The following is a 22,427-nucleotide window of genomic DNA, read 5'->3' on the forward strand; positions in this document are numbered from 1 at the left end:
AAACTTCAGTAAACTAACCTCCTCATTCAAAAATATTTTTTAAATATGTACTATGTGCATGTTTTTGTAAATAGTTCTGTGTGAGTGTTTGTATGTACACAAAAATGAATGAGACACAGACATTGCTCTTAAAGCCCTAATAAATATTTGAATTTTATTTAATGTAAAAATAATTATAATATGTGAGTCATACTGTTATCTCAGTCATTAGTCTACCAGGAGCATATACATAGTGTTATAGCTACTCAAAGAAAGGAGAGATAAATACAGAATTTTGTGTTTTTATCTCCTTATTGTGCTGCTGTGAGAAGAGAAAGGAAATTTTTTTCAAATTGGAAAAGTTTTCTTTCTATTTTGAAATAAAATATCTGTAAAAGTCTATTAAAATTTCATATGGCAACTAAGGACATTTTAGAAGTATCTTTTTTTTAATTTCAAAGCTATTTCACTTTGAAACATGAAATGGTTAAATTTTTATAACATGAGGGACTACAGAGCTTTGTTTTTATTGAACATTGTATTATGGTTATTTCAACAAAAAACATCCAAACCAGACACTAATTAGCTATATATCAAAAGGGTCATCCATATAAAAAGAATCTTAAATACCCCTGGAATTAAGGTAATTTGTGTTTATGATTAAATATAGGAATAATTAGCCCATCCCTAAATTATAGAATGAAGAATATAAATTCATGTTACAGAAGCAATGATCTCAGGTAGCATTTACATTTAACTATAAAAAACACAGTGAAATACATTTGCATTTTTGAAAGCTGGTCTAATTATTCTTGACTCAAAATTCATAGTTAATCCACTTGGCAGTTTCTGAGTATAAATTTTATTCATTTGTTCCTTAATATATCTATTTCTAGAAGAGAAAAAAAACACAGATATGCCTAAGATATGCTTTTCTCCCCAAAATGACAAATCTCATAAGTTCAAAATATTTGGAAAGTTTTCCCTAATTCTGTTTTTCCCTGTTCCCATAGAATATGACCCACTTCCCTGGTATTTATTCTTCTTTTATTCTTGACATTTTACCTCCAACCTCTTTTACAAATTTCCCTGAGTTTCCTACCCATATGACTTTGTGTTTATTTTTTTCTAAAATCATCTTATATTCTGTTACATATTAATACATCCATAAGCTTTTAGATTTGGAAGAGTGAAAACTCTTATCTATTACACTGACATCATCTATAAAAATCCAGTGGTGTGCTGGTAAACTGGATCTCAAAAGAAAAAAAAAATACTAATTTATACTGTTTGCCAATTTCTCTAGTGTAAATATTCCCAGGTTGTTGATTTCAAGTTACCAACCCAGCTGGCAAAATTCCTAAATATTTAAAACTAGGCTTTCACACGCTGGGAGCTGCTAACTCAGGCACATGCTGAAGATACTCAACTATCTCTATTTGGAATTTTAAATTACCTGTAACTACTTCATGAAGTAGCCCATGTATTGATGGACAGTTCAAGTTTAAAAAAAAAAAAAATCTCTTATGTTGGCCCAACATATTTTCCCATGAAATTTGTCCCTGCATTGGCATTAATCACAATTCAAAAGCTATACAATGTAAATAGAAACCCTTTGCCATATGACAGTCATTCAGACTTTAAGGAAGCTTCTGTGAGTGTCTTTTCTCCTAGGTTAAATACAGTTCCTTCTAACTGTTCATATCTGAGGGTTTCCATAGTCTTTAACAACTGATCTTATTCCTGGGGCGTACTGTAATTAACTGTCAATGGGGTCTAGAAATTAACACATAACTCCAGATGTGGTCTGGCTAAAGCAAAGAGTCAGAGAATTATTAATTTTCTTTCCCTGGCCACTATAATTTTGCTAGTACAGTTTGAGGATTCATTAGATATTTTTGGCTGCCACATCACACAGTTGGCTTGCATAGAATTGTAAAACCAACTTTATCCACCCAGTTGTTTGTTTTTACCTAAAAAGCAGTTAAGCCAGTTTTTGATCATTCTGTGCGTGTCCAACTAATTTCTGAACCTAGGTGTAAGAATTTACATTAATACCTCTTACATTCCATCCTATTAATTAGGTTCTTCTTTTCAAACAATACAATTGAATCCATAGCCTATCTACTCTTTCCATTTTTGTGTTTGTGGTATTTTCAGGTATAAAAGTATGCTTTCCCTCTTTTCACTCAAACTAAAAATAATCTAAAATGGTAAAAATGATAAAAATGAATTGAATGCCTTTCTGTAGGAAGCAGCATATGGAAAAACCTTAACTTTAGATCTTTTCATTTTCTCTTGTTCCCTGTTCCTTCCCTCAACGTCCATCATTCTTAAATGAGGAGCTGTAGCCCAGAAAACACAATTAAGCTTTTTGATATCATCTAGATGGACTTAATTCCAAGTGTATCTTTGTCTCCAAAATTATTTTTTCAGTTAAAGAGTTGACAACTGCACCTGTATGATCCAAACTCCCTGCCCCAAATCCTTCAGGCTTCAAAGTTACTAGAGATATAGTTCATGTTCCTTTCTGAGCTATCACTCATTTTCTCATGACTCAGCAGAAGGAAACAGCTTGAGCTTTTTCTAGGTTTTGGCAGATTCCTCCTTATCTCAGATAAGAATTTCTTAGAAGATAACACCTTTCCCAATAAGCTGTGGGGAAAGTTTATATAACCAACTCTCTGTACTTCAAAGAAAATAACTAGTGCTAATTATAAGTCTTTTCTCCAGGAAACAATACTATTTTTTTTGTACAAATCAGGATCTGTTTTAATCATCTTACATCTCACAAAGGACTGAAATCACTTAACAGGTTTTTGTTAATGTGTTTACATACACATCTTTTTTAAAAAGATTTATTTATTTGAGAGAGAGTGCGCCCAGGCGCCTGCGCGCATAAAGGGTGGGGAGTGGAAGGGAAAGTCAGAGGGAGATGGAGAGAGAGAGTGTCAAACCAACTCCGCACCGAGTGTGGAGCCCTACAGGGGGCTGGATCCCACGACCCTGAGATCACGAACTCAGCCAAAACTAAGAGTCAAACCCTTAATCGACTGCACCACCCAGGCACCCTTACATATGCATTTTAAGTGAGAATTTTCTCAAGGGGCTAACTGATATAGTAATGTGATTATAAGATTAATTAAAATCTCTCTGGAAACACTGCTGTTTCTGTATTGAAATAACAACCATTTTCTCCATCATTCCCCAATGAATTAGATACCAAGAAATAATTTTATCTTGCATTCTTATATTCCAACTCCTTTTTTAACAACCCACTTCCCTTCTCACATGTAACTTGCTCCTTTTTACTTTTTGGTTTTATTGCTTCCAATTAGATGTTTCTTTCTGTCCTTATTTTATCGATTTGTGTTTCTCATATCAAACTCAAGCTCCCAACAAAGCTTTTCTAGGTAACCTTTCCTTATTATCATACTTGACCTTAATCAATCCTTTCTATGCATTCCCTCGAGCACTGAAGTACCCAGTGTGATGCACACTAAATCAAACATATTAATATATTGTTGATATATTAGTGCTCATTATTTTCAAATCTCTTTTGCATGCTTCCCCCCCGATATGACAAAAGTTAGTATGAAAAATAAAATTTCTAATTAAGAAGATTTTTAGAGTTTAATGAGACCCAAAGACTTTTTTACAGGTACTGTAAAAACTTTTTACTCTTCCATTAATTTTCAGATCTATGAAATGGTAGAAGGGAAGCATTAGGATGCTCATATGACAAGTTCCTTAATCAAAACACATGGCAGTTGCAATTTCAAAAGGCCATTGTAAAAATCAGTATAGTTGTTTAGAACCAAATACGACAAACTTTTTGATGTGTTATAAATTGAAGCAGGCTTAAGTTAACAATGACATTCAAAAATACTAGTTTACTATTGGGAGAATGTCTATAGGTAAAAAGTAACCAATTATATTTAATTCTGAAAGACAAAAATACTAGCAACTGCACATTCAGAATCAAGTCTATTCATTTCCACAAAATCTCTCCTACAGTGGATATTCTTTATTTTTTACTTATACATTGAATAGCTTCCTAATGGCTTTTTCCAGCTTCAATTTTTTTTTTTATTATTGTTTATGAACATTTGGAATTTTATTTAAAAACAAAACAAAACATCACAAACACCACTGTTACAGTTGGAGGCCCTCTTGGGTCTCTACAATGATAGCGTGCTCACAACGGGTTCCCATTATTTAGTCTTAAACAACCATCTTTAAAAGAAGGAAGAAAAAACTTGCCCCACTACCATTTCACTTGTTTTAATGTTTCTTCACAAATGGTAAAAAATACTAAAGTACAGAAAAGGAATAATCATAATGCTCTGGCTAATATTATAAATGTGAAATTATAAATTTAAAACATTTTCTGGTTTAAAAATAAATCTGTAGTCAAAACAGCTGTGCGGGGTCTCTGCATCTAGTAGGGCTGGTCTCTGCGTTCCTGACAGTGCTCACTTTTATCCATTTTTCCAGGTCCTCCACGACCGCCTCTTCTTCCTCCCATTTGTTCTGTCAAAGGTCCAGGGGGCCCACCAGGGCTGCCCCATCTTCCTCCACTAAAGCCACCTCGGTCCATGCCCCAGCCACCATGGAAGCCCCCTTTGTCTCCACCATGACCACCTCTGAACATCCCACCCCAACCACCGCGGTCCATGGGGCCACCTCTTCCTCCCTGCCTGCCACCAGGGCTGCCTCTGCCACAGTCACCACCCAGGGATGGAAAGGATGGTTGGAAGGAAGGCTTCGAGCTTTGGAGCCTTAACATTGCTTGCATTCTGTTCTTCAGGGGAAGTTCTGGTTTCCACACCCTGGACTGGGGCACTGCCGGTCTCCAGCTTGGTGTTGGACGTTTCCTCCTCCGGATGGGTTCCCTCTGGAACCTTGGGGCCCTCTTGGGGGAAAGCCACCCCGTTTCCTCCACGGCCTCCCATGTGACCCACTGGGGCCCCCAGGACCTCTTTGGCTCCTCGGACCTCCAGGGAGTTGCTGCGGCATCCCACTGCCCTTACGGGGAGGCATGCCACACTGCGTGCTGTGCATCAGAGGCTTCTTCCTAGCAAGAGAAAACTTGAATTTGCTCCCTTAAAAATCTTTCCCATCAAACCACTCCGTGGCAATCTTGGCAGTTGGTGGGTCTTCATAGGACACTGCAGCATCACCTTGAGGCTTTCTTGTTTCCTTCTCCAAGTAGATCTGGATCGTGGGTTGTCCGTTTCTCTTGTTCATCTTAACAACTCCATACTGTTTAATGAAGTCTGCCAGATCATCTAGAGTCCCATTGTCATTTAAGCTTTGCACATAAATTGCACTGTTGTCAGAGTCTTCGTCTGGATCTACAGGTGGGCCTAGATCAAGATCTGGTCCTTCGACCAAGGGCCCATTGGACGTATTGAAGCCACTTTGCTCTCCAACACCCATTCTACTGCATCCTCCTTCCTGCCGACCTCTGCTCATTCCTGCACGACCAAATCCCCCTCTTCCCCTGCCCCATTATCAGGGCCACTCATACTCTGATTCTTTCCTGGTCCAGAAAATCCTCCAGACTCCTGCCCATAAACACCCATGCTGCTGGGGGGGTCCTGTCGGAATGAACTCTGCTGCCCGTAGCTGCTGCTCTGTTGGTTATATTGACTTGGAGCCTGGCTGTAGGATCCAGTTTGGGAGGGATAACTAGTGGGCAGCTGCTGCCCATAGCTGCTTTGTTGACCATAGCTACTTGCTGTCCATAGCTGCTGGGCTGCCCATAGGTGTTCTGCTGAGAGTAACTGCTCTGATCATAACTAGTTGGCTGTGCAGAGGAATAGGGGTAGGAAGATAAGATGGTGGTGCCCTGACTGGCTGCAAGAGGTAACTCCCAGGTATCTGGGGATAACTATAGTTACTCTGTCCATATCCTAGGCTGGGCTGGTTGTAACCTCCTGTGCTAGATTGAGGTTGACTAGTCTCAGCAGATTTGTTACCATCCTGCGGTTTTGCAGGTTCAATGGCTGCCAGCTGCTGCCCATAGGCTAGGTAAGCAGGCTGAGTGCCATATGCAGACTGAGCTGCATAGGAGGCCTGGGTGGTAGTGACCGTAACAGTGGTGGTATCATGAGCACCAGTGCCGTCCCTCTGGACAAACTGTATGCCTGGGGTGGGTGGAGGGGGAAGTTGGAGTAGTATAACCAGCAGGATGCTGTCCATAAGAAGTTGCATAGGTGGTCTGCCCATAGGTCACAGTGGTCTGAGCCTAGGTATAGCTGACATCAGTGGGCTGTCCATAGGTTCCATAACTTTGCTGCCCATATGCCTGGGTGGTCTGTGCATGTTCTTGAGTGGACTGGGCAGCATATCCACTGTAGCTTTGCTGGGCTGCAGCTTGGCTGTAGGTACTGTAATCTGTGGACGCCTTTTTCTCTACTTCCTTCTCGGTCTCTCCTTTTCCAGCTTTAATCTTGACCTACCATAACAATTCCTTTGAAAATTGGCCAATATAGTCTACCGAAAGCATAGTTCTGATCACATGCCATCTCTACTCATTAATTTTTAGATGACAGGCATTCTTGAAAATTGCAAAGTGATTAAAAAATTTTAATCAAGTTGAATTTTCTCAAAAGAAGTACAAATGATAGAAATCCAAGAGAAAAATCCTTTGTGTTTTAACATGTTACATGAATCTAAATAAAATATTAATATTTACAGAGAAAAGTGAAACTTCAGACAGCATTAGTCTATAACCATGAATTTATTATCCTGCCTCTCCATTATAAATTTCTTTTTATATTCAAATGTCTGCCATGATTTTTATATTTAGTTACATTATACTGGCATTGATCTGGTTGAGTTTTCACTATGGTGAAGCAAGTTGAGAGCCACAACATATTCTTGTATTCTCAATGATGAGCCCCATTTTTCCTTTGTGGTGATGGCCTTTTAACAGTTATCAGAGGTCTTCTCTTGAAATGAAAGGATTTTTTTTTTTTACTTTTGATTTAATTTAAAATAAAGATTAAAAGAAAAAATAACTTGGGATAAGTCTACATTCATAAACCTAGCATCTGAACAATATGAATTCAGTGTCATTTGGGAAGGCCGGGTCCACTTAGGAAGTCACCTGTCATCTTGCTCAGTACTTATCTTGCTTCCTTTATTTGCAGGGATACTGAAATGAGTTCCTACGAAGGACAAATGCTTAATACTCAAATGATGGGATCTCTTAGTTTTTAAATTTCTCTTATTAATCTGAGTACACATTTTAAAGAAAGGACTACATCTCATCTCACCACAGTGTTTCTTTTTTTTTTTTTAAGATTTTATTTATTTATTTGACACAGAGGGAGAGAGAGAGAATGAGAGAGATCACAAGCAGGGTGGGGGGGCGTGGGCAGAGGGAAAAGGAGAAGGAGGCTCCCGGCAGAGGAGAGAGCCTGATGCAGGGCTCGATCCCAGGACCCTGGGTCATGACCTGAGCCAAAGGCAGACGCTTAACCCACTGAGCCACCCAGGCACCCCTCACCACAGTATTTCAAAAAGCATATCAATTAATCATCCATAAATGAAAGGCAGGTATATAGTATTGGGATTCTTATATTCTACCTTGCATTCTACATACAGTTATGCATTTCATTCTCTCCTAGTTGATCTGGAGCTCCTGCAGATCAAATACCTGCCTTGTCTATTTCTTTTAGCACTGACAGAATATAATACATTGCTTTATTCATCAGAGTAGGTACATAAAAAATGTTTATTGAGTCAAATTGTATTCGATTAAATTTCATGACAGGATAGCTATTTTGAAGAGAGGGAAGATGTATTTATTGGTATTGTTGTTTTGTGATTATACACTGCAACATTCATTAAAAGGTCCAAGCAATTTATATTTAGAAATGTATACTCCAAGCAACATTAATCTTGATTAACAAAAATTCCTCTACCAAAATTTCACCACACTAGTAGAAAATGGGGAGTTTCATTGCTGGCAAGAAACATTCACATAGAAACCAAATGATGAGAAATATCCAGCACCTGCTGCCTTTAGGCAACTCTAAATTAAAGCTTTCTATGTTTAGACATACTATACATCTAGATAGCTAAAGTGTAAAATTATTTTGCTTGGCAAGATTTTCCTACTTCATCTTCTTGATGTACAGATATCTGCATGAAATAAGTCAGTCAACCACTATTTTTTGGCTAGGTGACAAAATCTTTGTACCTTCCTATCAGAGAGTTCACTGAATTTATTGATTGGTCTTCCCAGGGTTTCCTTCTAACTATACAGCTATTAATTTATGATTTACAAAAATGCAAAATCATAACTCTCACATAAAATGAACATGAGCCAAAATTTTTATTTAACTCATGAATTGATGAGGGAACCAATAAGATACTATAATGAATTCAGAGATTTTGGCAATTGGGCCTTCAGAAATGCTGGAATTAACCTGCAAAATTAATTAGATGCAAAACTGCTTAATCTTCCATACAGCAATAATGGGTAATATTTGGTGTTATGTTTTCTAGAGGGCAGAAATAAATTTTATCTTTCTTTCTGGGCCATACTGATTTGTACTACTAACATTTTTTTTAATGTTATCTTCTACTTTTACAGAGATGTAAAATGGCCCTAATCAGCAGAAAACCAGTTAAAGCTACATACCCTGGTGTGTAGAAAGCCAGTTAAAGCTACACACCCTGGTAGAATCTGTTAAAACCCAGAGGGTCCACTAAAAGCATATCCAATACTCTTCTTTGTCAGTTTGGGCAATTTTTTCCTGAAAGTTTATCTAATGTTGGAATGTGACCTTGATATTTAATCTTTTTCAGGACTTTTTTTCTCAGCAGTAGAGCTTATTGCAGTTTATTAACACACTGTTACTCAACAATGTGATTGCCTTTTTAAGGGTATTAACTTTTGACGGGCAACATACTGGTTCAAGATTTAGCTAGTTACAAGAATCATTCAACTTAGGAGGGAACACTTAGGAATTTCTGATTCTGTGTCTTTCCTGAGCTCAGTCCTTTCCAGTCCAAACTGTACCTTCCTTTCTCTGCTTCTCTAACCACTAAACAAGGATTCGTTATCTGTTTTCAAATATGAGCCCAACGCCCTGATTAAATTCAAAGCTGCTTCCAGTTCCGAAGATCAGAAACTCATTCTATTTCCTCCTTAACTTCCATGTCCGGAAGTTCTTTTAGTCCTATGATATGTGGGCCAGGACAAATTTCTTTACTGTCAAAGAGAGTCAAGACTGGGAGTGGAAGGGGAGTTTAAACATTTTCTGTGTCAGTGGATCACTTTATTCCCTGAGGAAAGCCAGGAGTAGTTGCACTTGCAGGAGTGGTTTTGAGGGGTGGATACATGAGCTTAGAGCCATGTTTCAGCCAGATAGATAATGATAACCCTTTAAAAAATGCCTCAGAAAGTATCTCCCCCCCTTCAAGTCAGAGGGAGCATTTGTACGGAGCTAGATTTCCAAGGACTCAGCCTGTAGGAGTATAGCTTATGGGGGTGAGGAACTAATTATTTTACAAGCAAATCATATTCTATATTTGGTGACCTGAAGAATGACATTCCAGATTATTCACCGACTATAACAATATGATTAATTGCTCCTTGAAGCTACTTTCAAATATAGTCAAATCACACTCTACTGATATAAATTAAACATGCTTTCATGTGCTGTTACTTGCAGTGGTATCAAAGGTGAAGTAAAGACAGGTAAGAATGAAGGCAAGGAGCCCAATTAAATGGTTACTTTAATAGTCCACCTAAGATGTAATGATAGTCTGGACCTAGGGCAGTTGCTATAGAAAAGAAGGGATAGTTCAAAAGCATATTTAGCAGGACGTGATGAATTAGGTATGAGGGAGAATGCAGGATCTAAGATGACTCAAAGGTGTCAGCATCTCTGTAAACAGCATCTCTGTAAACAGTAGAGGTTTCAGGATATTACATGAGAGTAGAGTATAAGCGTTTGGGAATCAGTAATGATTATGATCCTTCCAGACTTTGAGCATGTGGAAAAACAAATATTTTCTTTTGGGGAAAGATTTAAGAGTTTTCTTCTAGTAAGAGAGGTAGAAAGAGTTGGCTTTTTATTTTATTTTGTTTTATAAATATTTTTAAATATTAGACTAGTAATTCATTAGGCATATTTAAAAGGTACGGCAAGGGGGGTGAGGGAAATAACAGCTTTGTATGAGAGTGAGATTGGGTAAATGGTATATAAAAGAGAGGTTTCCATAATGAATGGTGATCAAGATGTAAAGATCAGGATTGTAAAGTTGCAATGATCTGACCATAAAGTTTGAACTCTAATATCAACTTGGGCACAGAATCTGGTGTCTCAGCAAGAGAAGCTCAGATAGGGGCTTAGAGTCTTCTAATTCTTTTGGAGTCAGAGTTGAGGGAGTTTCTCGCTTCTAGTCTGAGTATAGTGTTTGCCTTTATGAATAGCTTTTAGATGTTCCCCCTTTTTTCCACGAAACGATCTCCTATACCATTGTTTCCTTTTCATCCAAGATTCTCTCTTTTGAGCAAGATTTGTCTTTTTCAATGTCTTTCTTGGTGTGGTACTCAGAAATAGTGTACACAGTGGTATCCTAACCTAACTAGATAAGAAGACTAAGATATCCCCAATGGATAGATGAGTATAAGTTCAGGAGCATACTGTGGTTAGCTCATTTGACATCATACTATCGACTTAAATTGAAGTAACTTCCAATAAAGCCCTAATTTTCTTTTTCAATATGTATTATGTATGTGTGTGTGTGTGAAATATAGTTAGGTTTGATCAGTCAATATTATATGGCATCATAAATCCTGTACTTAGAATCCTTTCCAATACTGTGTTTTCAAGCATGTCGATAAGTTAGAATCACCAATGATAATTACAAATGTGAATTACAACAAAGATAGAGCCTGTGTCATGATGTTAGAAACCTCTTTTCAAATTGACATCCATTGTGTATAGTGATTTATTCACTTACATTTAACTGCACTATCGTCTTTTCCACATTTATGTATTATCTATAAGTATCCTACAAACAATGTTGCAGATTGCTCCATTAGTGCTATGCAGTCTCTTTACTTGAATCCAATAATCCCATAGATCCACATGTTCTAGAATTTTTAGATATACATATATGTACACATATATATTAAATGTCTAATATGTTAGACATTTATATATCATATCTAGATACTTTAGATACGATGAAAATACTTTGCTAAATCCAACCTCTGAATGCTCTTGTTTCCCTATTTCCCCCAATCCCTTCAACACATAACTCTAAACTTTTGGTCAGTTAGTTTTGTTGAGACGAGTATTTTGACTAACGGTTTTAATATAAGGTTTCTAGAGTATCTTTAACTGGAGAGTCTGTGGAAAGTTTGGGATAATCATAAAAGCTGATGTCTAATTTATAAATGGTCTGACAATAAATATCACTCTCTCTCTCAAGACTTAATCAAGTCATTTATTTATCAAACAAAGGACTCCTTATATCTTACACATATTAAGGTCACTTTTTGTTAACTATTGTATGTACCAGGCCTAGGGCAGATATTGGAGATACAAAGATAAACCTTCATTATTAGTTCTTATCCTAAAGGAGGTAAGTAAGCATCTAATAACAGAAATAGGTAGTACCGAATGGTAAGAGATATGAATAAAATATTATGAGAATATAAAAGAACTGAAGCATGTGCCAGCTAGAATTTAAATCTAAAGAAATTTATAATTGTTCTCAAATTAATACTACTTATATAGAGTTTTATCTGAAACTTTTATATTCTATAGAAAAGTCTGTTTCGAGGCAAACACTTCCATGAAGCATTGCATCAGACCCGCCGTGGCCCACCAACATGAAACTGCCACCCACACCCATATTCACCAACCCATTCTTTTATATTTTTGTTGTGGTTGTGTTCTTGGGTTTAGTATACTACAGTCAGAACCTTCTTGGGTATAACGCAGAATGCTGAATAACAATCAAGTTTAGTCTCAATTTCACATGAACCTGGGGTCTATTTCCCCACATATATCGTTTAGCACAAAAGAAAAGAAATGCATTGCTTTGTGGAGGAGAAAGCAGGCCTAGGCTTGTTGACACCTATCTGCGGCTCCTTTCCAAGGGCTTATTTTCAAAAGCCAGATCCCCATCCTTTTGTTGAGTTGAAAAATTGAAAACAAATAAAAAGCTATAGGAAACTTCCTTTGTTGAAGAAGAAGCCATGTGTGAAGAATTTTCATCCACCGTGCACTGCCAACGTTTCTAAGTGTAAATAGCAGGAGCATTGCCTCATGATTGAATTTGCCTACAAGTGATTAAGGTCATACATTACATAAAGAAAATGAGCATACTGCTAAAATAATTGCTCCAACACTAATTCCACCCTGTTATGTCTTGCTAGGAATCCTTTGCCATTAATGCAGTCCCATCATGTTTATTGCAGGTTTCAAGCCTGGCCTATTATGATAGGCTTTTTCACTAAAACTTACTCCTTTATTACCTTTCAGGATCAGGAGGACTAGATAATGAAAACTTAAATTACTCCCATTTGTAATTCTGTTGCTTACAAGGTCGTCAAAAGCTACAGAATTTTATTGGTATGTTTAAAAAGCCATATGAAAGAATTAACTTTATATGCTTTTATGCTGGCGGCTCTATTACGATATTCTTTTTCAGTTTCTATGGAAAGTACTTTCATCCACAGAACGACAAAATTAAGAGACATGCTGCAGTGAAATAAGTTCCTTTCATGTTTTAAGGACTACAGTGATTTACAACTCCCCACTGAGATGAAGGTGCTCAAATTATTCCCCCCACCCATCTTTCTTTTCAAGTTTAAAATGAACTAAGTGAGTTTGCCTTTGGTGTTTTATAATGTCAATGAACTTTAAAGAGCTTTTGAACAGCCACCAGGGACTAGATCATCATTTTCTTTATGTTCCTATCCAGTTGAAACTGCCTCACTGATTTAAGCCAGGGCTCCCCAACCTGGATGCCTTGGTACTTTAGGGCACCATGGACACTCTTCCCAAAAAACTTGCCCAACTGGGCTTTCCTTGAAGATGAATACATTGCTCTCCTGTGAAGAAGGACTACAATCAGAAGATGGGCTTCTTACACACAGGTGATTTGGCCCCTCCTTCAAGTTAAGTCTCCACTCTCTCAAATAAAATCTCTCTCTAAGACTCCTGTTGTGTACCTGACATTTTCGTAAGAGCTTCATCCTTTGACACCGGCATGCCTGCCCACCACCCACCACCTACATCCCATTCAAATTAGAAACTGTCTCATTCTCCTTTCCTCAGGCACCAACAGATTTAGGACAACCACTGCTGTTTTAGTTGTGCGGCAGCTAAATTGCCTTCGATGAACAGAAGTTGAGCTTGCTTGTAAAATCAGACATTCAAAGCTTGGGACTTAATTTGCCAAACAGGTACAGGTACAGAGCATAACTAATATAAAAGTAATAGTTCTTTTCAATTCTGAGGATTATTAGCTGTCACAGACCAAGCAGGCTTGGGCCTGTATCTCTCAGGAATGATAGACCTTGAAATAAACACATGCTCCTTCATGAATCTTGTTGAATCTTGAGAAACATTTTTTTTCAGGGTTGATATTATTTAGAAAAAAACTAGATAGTGCTCTCTTGAAAGGTTTAGCTATTTAAAGGTATATTTAACATAATATGTTAAAAGTTTCTTTTCATAATAAAGGCTATAAGTACCTCTAAAAAGGTAAAAGCCTTTCTAAAAAATTAGAATAGTTTTTTAAAGTAAAGTCAAATTTATTTCTTTAAGACGCAACTCAAATGTTACCATTCTGATTTTTCCCAACATAATTCAATACAATTTCCCTTCCTCATCTATAGTATTATTTTAGCCTTGATTATACTCATTTATTATACTCCATCTTTGATACAGATATTCATTTAGCCTGATTACAATCTAATACAAATTAGATTTGTATCCTAGATATTTAAATAAATGAGTGAATTGTATTTTATTATAAATAACTATATTTCACAATTTGGTAAATTGTTTGATATGCCCTTAGGCAGTTCTGTAGTAACTAAGTTTTGGAAGTTTTAGAATGGTCTAACAATAAGTTTTTGAAGGTAACATAACTCTAAGTAGAGTTAGAATGGTTTGTTAATCTGTTTTCAACACACATCTGATTGGGCATGTCATATTTTCACAAATAAATATATCCTTCTAAATCCAAAGATGTGCTAAACATACAAGTAGATGAATTCCTAAATTTCAGTTTTTAAGAACTGAGCTTAAATAGAAAAGTATTTCAATTAAGAAAGCGTGATGACATCTCCCTAAATGAGTATGCAGGTATACACCTTGGATTTAAAAGTTGTTTCCTACTGCTAAGGCTGGCAGACATGATGAAAATGGCTCAGACAAATGAAATTTCAGTGTTCCCCACCTGACTCTGATCCTCATATTTACTTTTTCTTCTTATTTTTAACACACTGAATCTGCTCATCGCATTTTAATTTAGGCTGACGGTGATACTGTCTTCTGAGATTATACAGGTATTTTATGGGAATTTTTATTCCAGAGCAGCCACTTAGAAAGCTGAATTGGGTTATAAGTTATTAACAATTAGAAAACAGGGGATGTTTTCTTCAAACATGTTTTCTTCCCTAGAGAACATATATATGCTTATCGAAATATTATTATTCCTTGAAAACATTTATTCAGCTGAACAATGGTTCTTGTCATGTTATAACATGCAAGATATCAGGATGAATGTTAATGGAGGTATACCACCTTTAGGGAATGAAAACAAAAAGCAAAAAAAAGCCTATTCATTTGAAATAATATTTCTAACTCATTCAAGAAATATATATTCATGGAATTCAGTAAGAATTCTGGATACAAATATGTGATTTTTATTCACATTGGTCTTCTTTCTAAGGAGTGTGGCATTATGAATTCTGTCCAAATATATCTATTTTTATATAAAATATGGTTAAAAACACTAAATATGTGACTTAAAAACTTTTCTACACAGGGTATATGGATATATGGCAATAATTTAGTTAATCTGATCCCTGAAAGGTTCAATATGGGAGAATTCAGATGAAACTGTTGGTTCTACTTTTTTAAAATTTTGCATCTAAGTTGACAAAAATAACATGATTATTGCTAAGTCATCATTTTTTAGATAGAAACAGATTGTAAATTATGTCTATTTTATCATTTGTTTACTTTTTAAAGCAGTTATTACATTTTTTTAGAAACATTTATTTTTTTATTTTTTTTATTTTTTTTATTTTTTATTAACATATAATGTATTATTTGTTTCAGGGGTACAGGTCTGTGATTCATCAGTCTTACAACAATTCACAGCACTCACCATAATACATAACCTCCTCAATGTCCATCACCCAGCCACCCCATCCTTCCCACCCCCCCTTCACTCCAGCAGTTTGTTTCCTGAGATTAAGAGTCTCTTATGGTTTGTCTCCATATCTGGTTTTGTCTTGTTTCATTTTTCCCTCCCTTCCCCTATGCTCCTCTGTCTTGTTTCTCAAATTCCTCATATCAGTGAGATCATATGATACTTGTCTTTCTCTGACTGACTTATTTTGCTTAGCATAATACCCTCTAGTTTCACCCATGTTGTTGCAAATGGCAAGATTTCATTTTTTGATGGCTGCATAATATTCCATTGTATGTATATACCACATCTTCTTTATCCATTTATTATATTCTTTAGATCTTTAGTATATCCTCTACTTGGTCATCAACTCACCTTATATGTGCTAATTTTATTCTAAATAATGATATCAAGTTTTCCTAACCTGTTTGTCCATCCCACTTGTATGTGTGTGAGTGTGTGTGTGTGTGTGTGTGTGTGTGTTTATTAGGCCTAAATGGAGATGGGAAAGTACTAATGTTTTATTTAGAATGAAATAGAATTTTTTTATTTTTTTATTATTTTTATTTTTATTTATTTATTTATTTTATTTAGAATGAAATACATTTTTGTAATCCATAATAAGAAATTTTAAGTTGCTGTTTTGTATTAGATATAGATCGTATACTCACCCAGTAATTTATTAATTCCTTCCACAAATATTATTGAACGCCTTTTATCTTCTAAACATGTGATAACAAATAATTATTCCCATCTCAATTCAAATCTAATTAAAAGATATCTACAATTCTCTTTTCCTCCTGATAAATCAGATTATACAATCCAATCCAGATTAGTCATATACCAAAAATTGGTTTCTCTGTCCCAGAAATCCAATGGTCCCGTGAAAGAAAATTGCTGGTTCTCTCTCTCCTAAATACTGTGTAACTTGAATTATACCTACTGTACACCTAGAAAAAAATTCTCATGTGTATTTACTATAACCAGTGTTTTGGTTTTGTTTAATATGAAAGCCATGAAGAAAGATTTGTAATTTTATAAATAGCAACTTACAGTATTCTTAAAGTATCTAAAGATCTCTTCCAATCATCCAAACTATCATGTAACTATAGTTCTTTTTATATATTAATATTTTGGGGGCACCTGGGTGGCTCAGTCAGTTAAACGTCTGATTCCTGATTTCAGCTCAGGTCACGATTTCAGGGTTGTGACATCAGGCTCCATGCTGGGCGTGGAGCCTGCTTAAGATTTTCTCTCTCCCTTTCCCTCTGCCCCCCATCTAAAAAATATATATGTATATATTAATATTTTTTTCAACTTTTTATTTAAATTCTAGTTAGTTAACATATAGTGTAATATTGGCTTCAGGAGTAGAATTTGAGCACTGAGTATTACATGTAAGTGATGAATCACTAAATTCCACTCCTGTTACTATAGTCTTTATAAGTTATTTTAGGGCCAAAATTCATACACTTTTATATTTACTATTATTTTAACTAGGGATAATATTCAAATAATAAGTAATTTGATATCTCAGATAACTAAGGTCTATGCTATAACAGGCTATAAGATCTCCTAAAACATTTACCTGTAATAATATTATTCCTCAAGCTCATCAAATATGTATTCATGCCTAAAATTTTCTTTGTAATTTTTATTATTGGACACTTAAAGAAAAACTACATATTTGTTATTATTTTAAAATAAAAGTACCATATATCATTCAGGTGGTTCAGACATTATAAGTGGAAAGTAAAAGTACTTCACCTACCTGGCCCTACTCGGACTTCTCTCAAAAATTAACCACTATTGAGTTTCTTATGTATTCTACTAAAATAATTTAATTAATATATTTAAAAACTATACAAATATGCTTATAAAGATTCTGTTTTAATTTTTACATTAAAATGAGATCTGACTATATCAATATAGATAGTCATTTTTTTGTCTGCATAAAAGCTTTGTCATATGCCATGGTATTGACACATTATAACTCATTCCACCAGTTTTCTACTTAATACTGGTTATTGATTTTATTTCTAGTTGTTTAAATTATTATGTTGCAATGAATAGCTTTGAACATATGTTTTGATAATTCTTTCTTCTGAGTCTGTCCAAGATCACATTAATAGATATGAAATGCTGGAACAAAGAGTACCTACATTATACATTTTGATAGATATGGCCAAATTTCCTTCCTTACATCCTTTTATTTCCCCACTCCAAATTTGTGGCAGTTCTTAGTTACCTACCCTCTCACCAATACTGGGTATTAGACCACTTTTCATATATGTCTATCTGATGGGAAAAACAGAATCTCATGCTTTATTTTTGTATCTTTATGTATGAATGAGGTTGAAAATCTATTTGTACATCTATAGCTTTTTTTTAACTACTCTTTCTTAATCTTTTCCGATTGTAATTGCAGTATATGCCATATTATTTTATTGTGGCTTTGTGTATATATGCTATTTAACTTGAGAAAATAAGCTATATGCTATTTTGGTTGCTCAATGCTGCCAATACAAATTGACATTTTCTACTTTTTTTTTTAAACACTGTGTATCTTTTCTTTTACGTTTTTATGTACCAAAAACGTCAAAAATTCTATCTGGTTTTGTTTTGCTTGGAAAAGCTATGCCTGGCTCTAAAATTCTATTAATTCAACAAAGATTCTTCCAGTATTTTAATATTTTCATTAGTAGCATTTAATTATTAATATTGATAAGTATATTTCACATTTCAATATGAGTGGTGAGGTGAGGAAACACTTTAATTGCACTTTATGTGCTCAATAGCCACATGCGGCCACTTCTCTTGTCCCTGTCTCTTTCTTTCTAAACATTCCCACTATCCAACACTCCCCCTTTTTTTGAAGTATAATTCATGTTTCTTACTTCTGTCTTCCAACTTGCAGCCACACCTTTCAAGGTGATCACCAACAGAGACTCTGTTGCCAAGCAACCCAAGCCAAAAAGTCATCAACAACTCTTAGTTCATTTATTAGTCGCTCTCAAAGAAGTTTGTGGTAGTCAGAATTTAGTCTACCATGTAGCATCACGACCAGTTTATAATGAAAGTAACAGATTCTCGGATCATATCTGCCACATATAGACGTTTAGTAAATAATCATGTATTATTGTGCAGGCATAAAACTCTTTCATTCACACTGTTTGGCAAGATTCATGATATATTCCTGTCTTTTCAGAGGTTGTTTCCATGACATGTTCACTTGACATCATTCCAAAGAGTTCACTCAGAATTATGCCAGAAGCAGAAATCTTTTAACCTAGTTGTCACCAGGGAACCAGGAGTCCTTCTAATGATGGCAGGACATAAATCCACTTGGGAAATGAAACCTTGGCTTCCCTTCCTAGACAAAGGCCCCAGACCTGGCTGGAGTCTTATACACTGTTCATGCGAAGAAAGTGTCTCTAAAGAACTTAGCAAATCCACAGATCTTGAATACTTATAATTTCACCTGTGAAAACCCATTTCTAATGTTCATTATGCTAATAATAACTCGACAAACTATTAATATCATTATTATGCTAATTATCAAAGCATCTGGCTTACATCAGGATAAATATTTAATATGAATTAAGACCTTTCTCATAAAATGGTAAACCATCACACCTGGGTCCAGGTTCTTGATTAGAATACTAACTGCATCAAGTTGTAACATTAACTAACTCCCATATGCCCACTTTTTAATGTTGAAGTACTTAAATGTCAATGTTATTGACATTTATTGACACACTGTGACAAAGTGACAAAGTTATTGACACACTTATCCAATTAATATAATCTATTTAGGAGGCAATTGGGAATAAGTAACAACTAAGTTTTTTCTGTTACATATTTTATATATGAAATTAATTTGGGTCTTGTATGTTGTAATTGAGAAATGCTTAAGTCTAAGTTTGGTGAGGAGTGAGTGTTACCTCTATGGTGTCGTATGAAATGTAGCATTGTGTGAAAAAACAAATTCCAGGGAATTATTGAAGCCAGGAAAGATAATTCTTCACAATTTAGAGAGGAAAGATTTTTATGTTATTTAGTAGGCTATGAGAGAATTAGTAGTTCACGAAATAAGGTAATTAGCAGAAGTGGTGAGATATATATATATACATATATATATTTCCCAGAACTGCCTAATAGAAGAAAAATATAATTACACAGTGGGGGCTGAGGAGCAGTTCTCAAGCCCTATTTAGAGAATTTTCCTAAAAGACTCATTTATCGTAGAGTAAAGGTGATCCAAGGAATAAATAATCTTTGTTCCATTAAATTCACTTTGAAGAAATGGGAATCTATTGAGGCCTATTGATACTGGTAGACTGAACATAAAGATGCAAAGATTTTAAAGACAACCAATGTCACCTCCTCCATTTAACAGGACAATTCTAAGTCCCTGAACAAGAATATGATCATCCAACCAAAGTGTAATAGACGCTGTGGGTGGGAATCAGATCTATAAACTTCTTGTCTAGTGCAACTTCTACAGCAAATAAAACAAAACAAAACAAAACAAAACAGTATTGTTGGCATTTTCCTGGCACCAAATTATGAAGATGTCTAACCTGGCTTAGAAAAAAATGAAAGCCATGTCTTACTGAAGGAAAGGCTATGAGGAGAAAAATAATGAAATTCCCAGCTCAGAGAATAAAGAGATGGAAGAATTAAGCAGCCAGTGAAAGAATCAGAGAGAAGTCTAACATCTGAGTCCATGTTATGTGGAAATGGACTGTGGAAATGATCTAAAGAAGAAAGGGAAAAGTCCAACAGGGAAATGGTGATCAGATTTCTATGTGTTAAAACCACATGAGCAGTGGCGACTGGGTGGCTCAGTTGGTTAAGTGACTGCCTTCCACTCAGGTCATGATCCCGGGGTCCAGGAGCCCACATCGGGCTCCCTGCTCAGCAGGAAGTCTGCTTCTCCCTCTGCCTCTACACTCCCCTGTTTTCTGTCTCAATTAAATTAAATTAAATTAAATTAAATTAAATTAAATTAAATTAAAAAACTATAAGCAGAAGGTCCCACAGAAATACTAATTGAATTTAAGAGCTGAATTATCTACCTATCTAATATTGTGACCAGTAATTCATTTATTGACTGATATGTTAGGAAATAAATAAGGATCATAATTATTATGATGTAAGCATGTTCAGACTAACAAGATGGTTCCTTTTAAATAGAAACCAATCAACTTATAAGAAACCTTATGTTTAGTATCTATAACTATAATGATTTCATTTGATAGGTTATAGGAACTCCCTTCATTTGTTCCGACAGAGTGAGTATGTTATTACAGCAATTATTATGAAGTTACAATACTTTACTATTACCAGAGCAATAGACCTGGCTCTACAAGCATATTCTTGAAATTCATAAACCATTTAGTTGGCACTTTAAAATTTTAAATTGTGAAAAAATATTTTTATGAAGATTACCTCTTCCCACCCCTAACGAAGTACAGTGTTTTAAAAGTTGTGGACAGGCAAAAAAATAATTACTGATAGTTAAAAACAAAACAAAACAAAACAAAAATAGTATTTACTTTAGGTCAAACAACAAAATAATCATGGATAACTAAAAAACAAAGCATTTAGTTTAGAAAATTATTTTTCCCTATTGTTTTATTGCAACAGTGACAGTAAACTGAAGAGAGTAAAATAATTCTATTTTAGGATTTCACACCTTAAGGTTTAACAAATGAAAGTTAATAAAATTTCAGTAAGTCCAATACTAGTTTATTGGTTTTGCTTCTGTTATATTTTTAGAAAAAGAGGTTGTGAGAATAAGCAGGGATCTGTAATCCTTAAGAAAAAGAACTCTTTTTACTGTACTGAAACAGTGAGCTAATCATGTGTCTAAAGAAAAAAAAGTCAAAAAAAAAAAAAAAAGAAAGAAAAAAAAAGTCATCCAAACCAAACATCTTAGAGTTCTGGCAAGAATTCTTTACCTTAGGCAACTAAAATAATGATCTACCTTAATTTAAGAAAGTTTCTCAATCTTAAGTAACATTTGCCACTATAAATTATATGGTTGTTTTATTACAAGTGTGGTTCCCATGAGACAGAATATAGGCAAACCACCAAAAACATAATATGAGGGATTCCTAAGCCAGAATAACTATGGTGAAAAGATGTATGTGTGCCCGTAAGGCAAATGATATCTTATTGACATATGTACACATCCTGTGTTACCTCTAAATTAAAAAAAAAAATGAGACTGGTAATGAGTAGGGATAATGATTTTCTTACCTCAGGGAGTCCTGAGGAAGAAGGGGGCTGGGACAGGTGCAAAGAACAGCTCAGAAGGGAAAAATGAAGAGATATCATAGCTTAGAATCTATCGGATCTCTAAAACCTTTTAGAATGTCTAAGATTTCTATGAATATTTAAGACCTAATATTTCATTAGAAATCAAATAACTGGATCCTAAGAGGAAGATCTAGAATTACTGACCCATAAAGAATGAGTTTAAAACTCAAACAAAAAGGCAGAAATTTTTTAAAGCTCCCATATCCTTTAGAGAAGTCATTGCATTTACTTGATAAATCAACACTCTACAGATTTTATTATTTCTCTCATTTTAAAGATGAGGTTCTGCCACTGTTCTAATGTTAACCCTCTTCTCATAATAGAGAAAGAAATCACTTACTTACAAAGCCAAAGTTGAATATGTGAATTGGCTTTTCTGCTGCCACCATCTTTCTGCTACAGTCACGCCATCTCCTCTTACCCCCCCCCCCACTTTTTTGTCAGAATTGGAGCTGCTTTACTTGTTCTTCCGTAAAAGTAAAATCAGTCATGAACGTTTCAAAATGTCATTCACTTTCCAGATTTCTGACACTCCAATTTGCTTTAGCCTCTTCCTAAGAAATATTGCTTAGATTGATTACCATGTTCAACTTTTCTGTAAGATTTGTGGAAGTGGAAAAATTACACAGCCCCAGGCAGGGCCTAATGTACTTACCTGCAGCAGTGATGAGGAGCCCGTTTTCTGGTAGCTGACTCCCAGTCTTTCCATG

The 22,427-nt window shown here is 35.3% G+C and overlaps 1 pseudogene; it reads right to left on the bottom strand.

Moving 5' to 3' along the window:
- Nucleotides 1-4,420: 4,420 nt before the first annotated feature.
- Nucleotides 4,421-22,426, bottom strand: LOC114210979 (RNA-binding protein EWS-like; annotated as a pseudogene).
- Between the last annotated feature and the right edge of the window lies 1 nt (nt 22,427).

The sequence above is a fragment of the Eumetopias jubatus genome, unplaced genomic scaffold, assembly GCF_037043125.1.
Source record: "Eumetopias jubatus isolate StellerSeaLion01/CBP00866 unplaced genomic scaffold, mEumJub1_p1.0 scaffold_8, whole genome shotgun sequence".
In the NCBI taxonomy this organism is placed as follows: domain Eukaryota; kingdom Metazoa; phylum Chordata; class Mammalia; order Carnivora; family Otariidae; genus Eumetopias; species Eumetopias jubatus.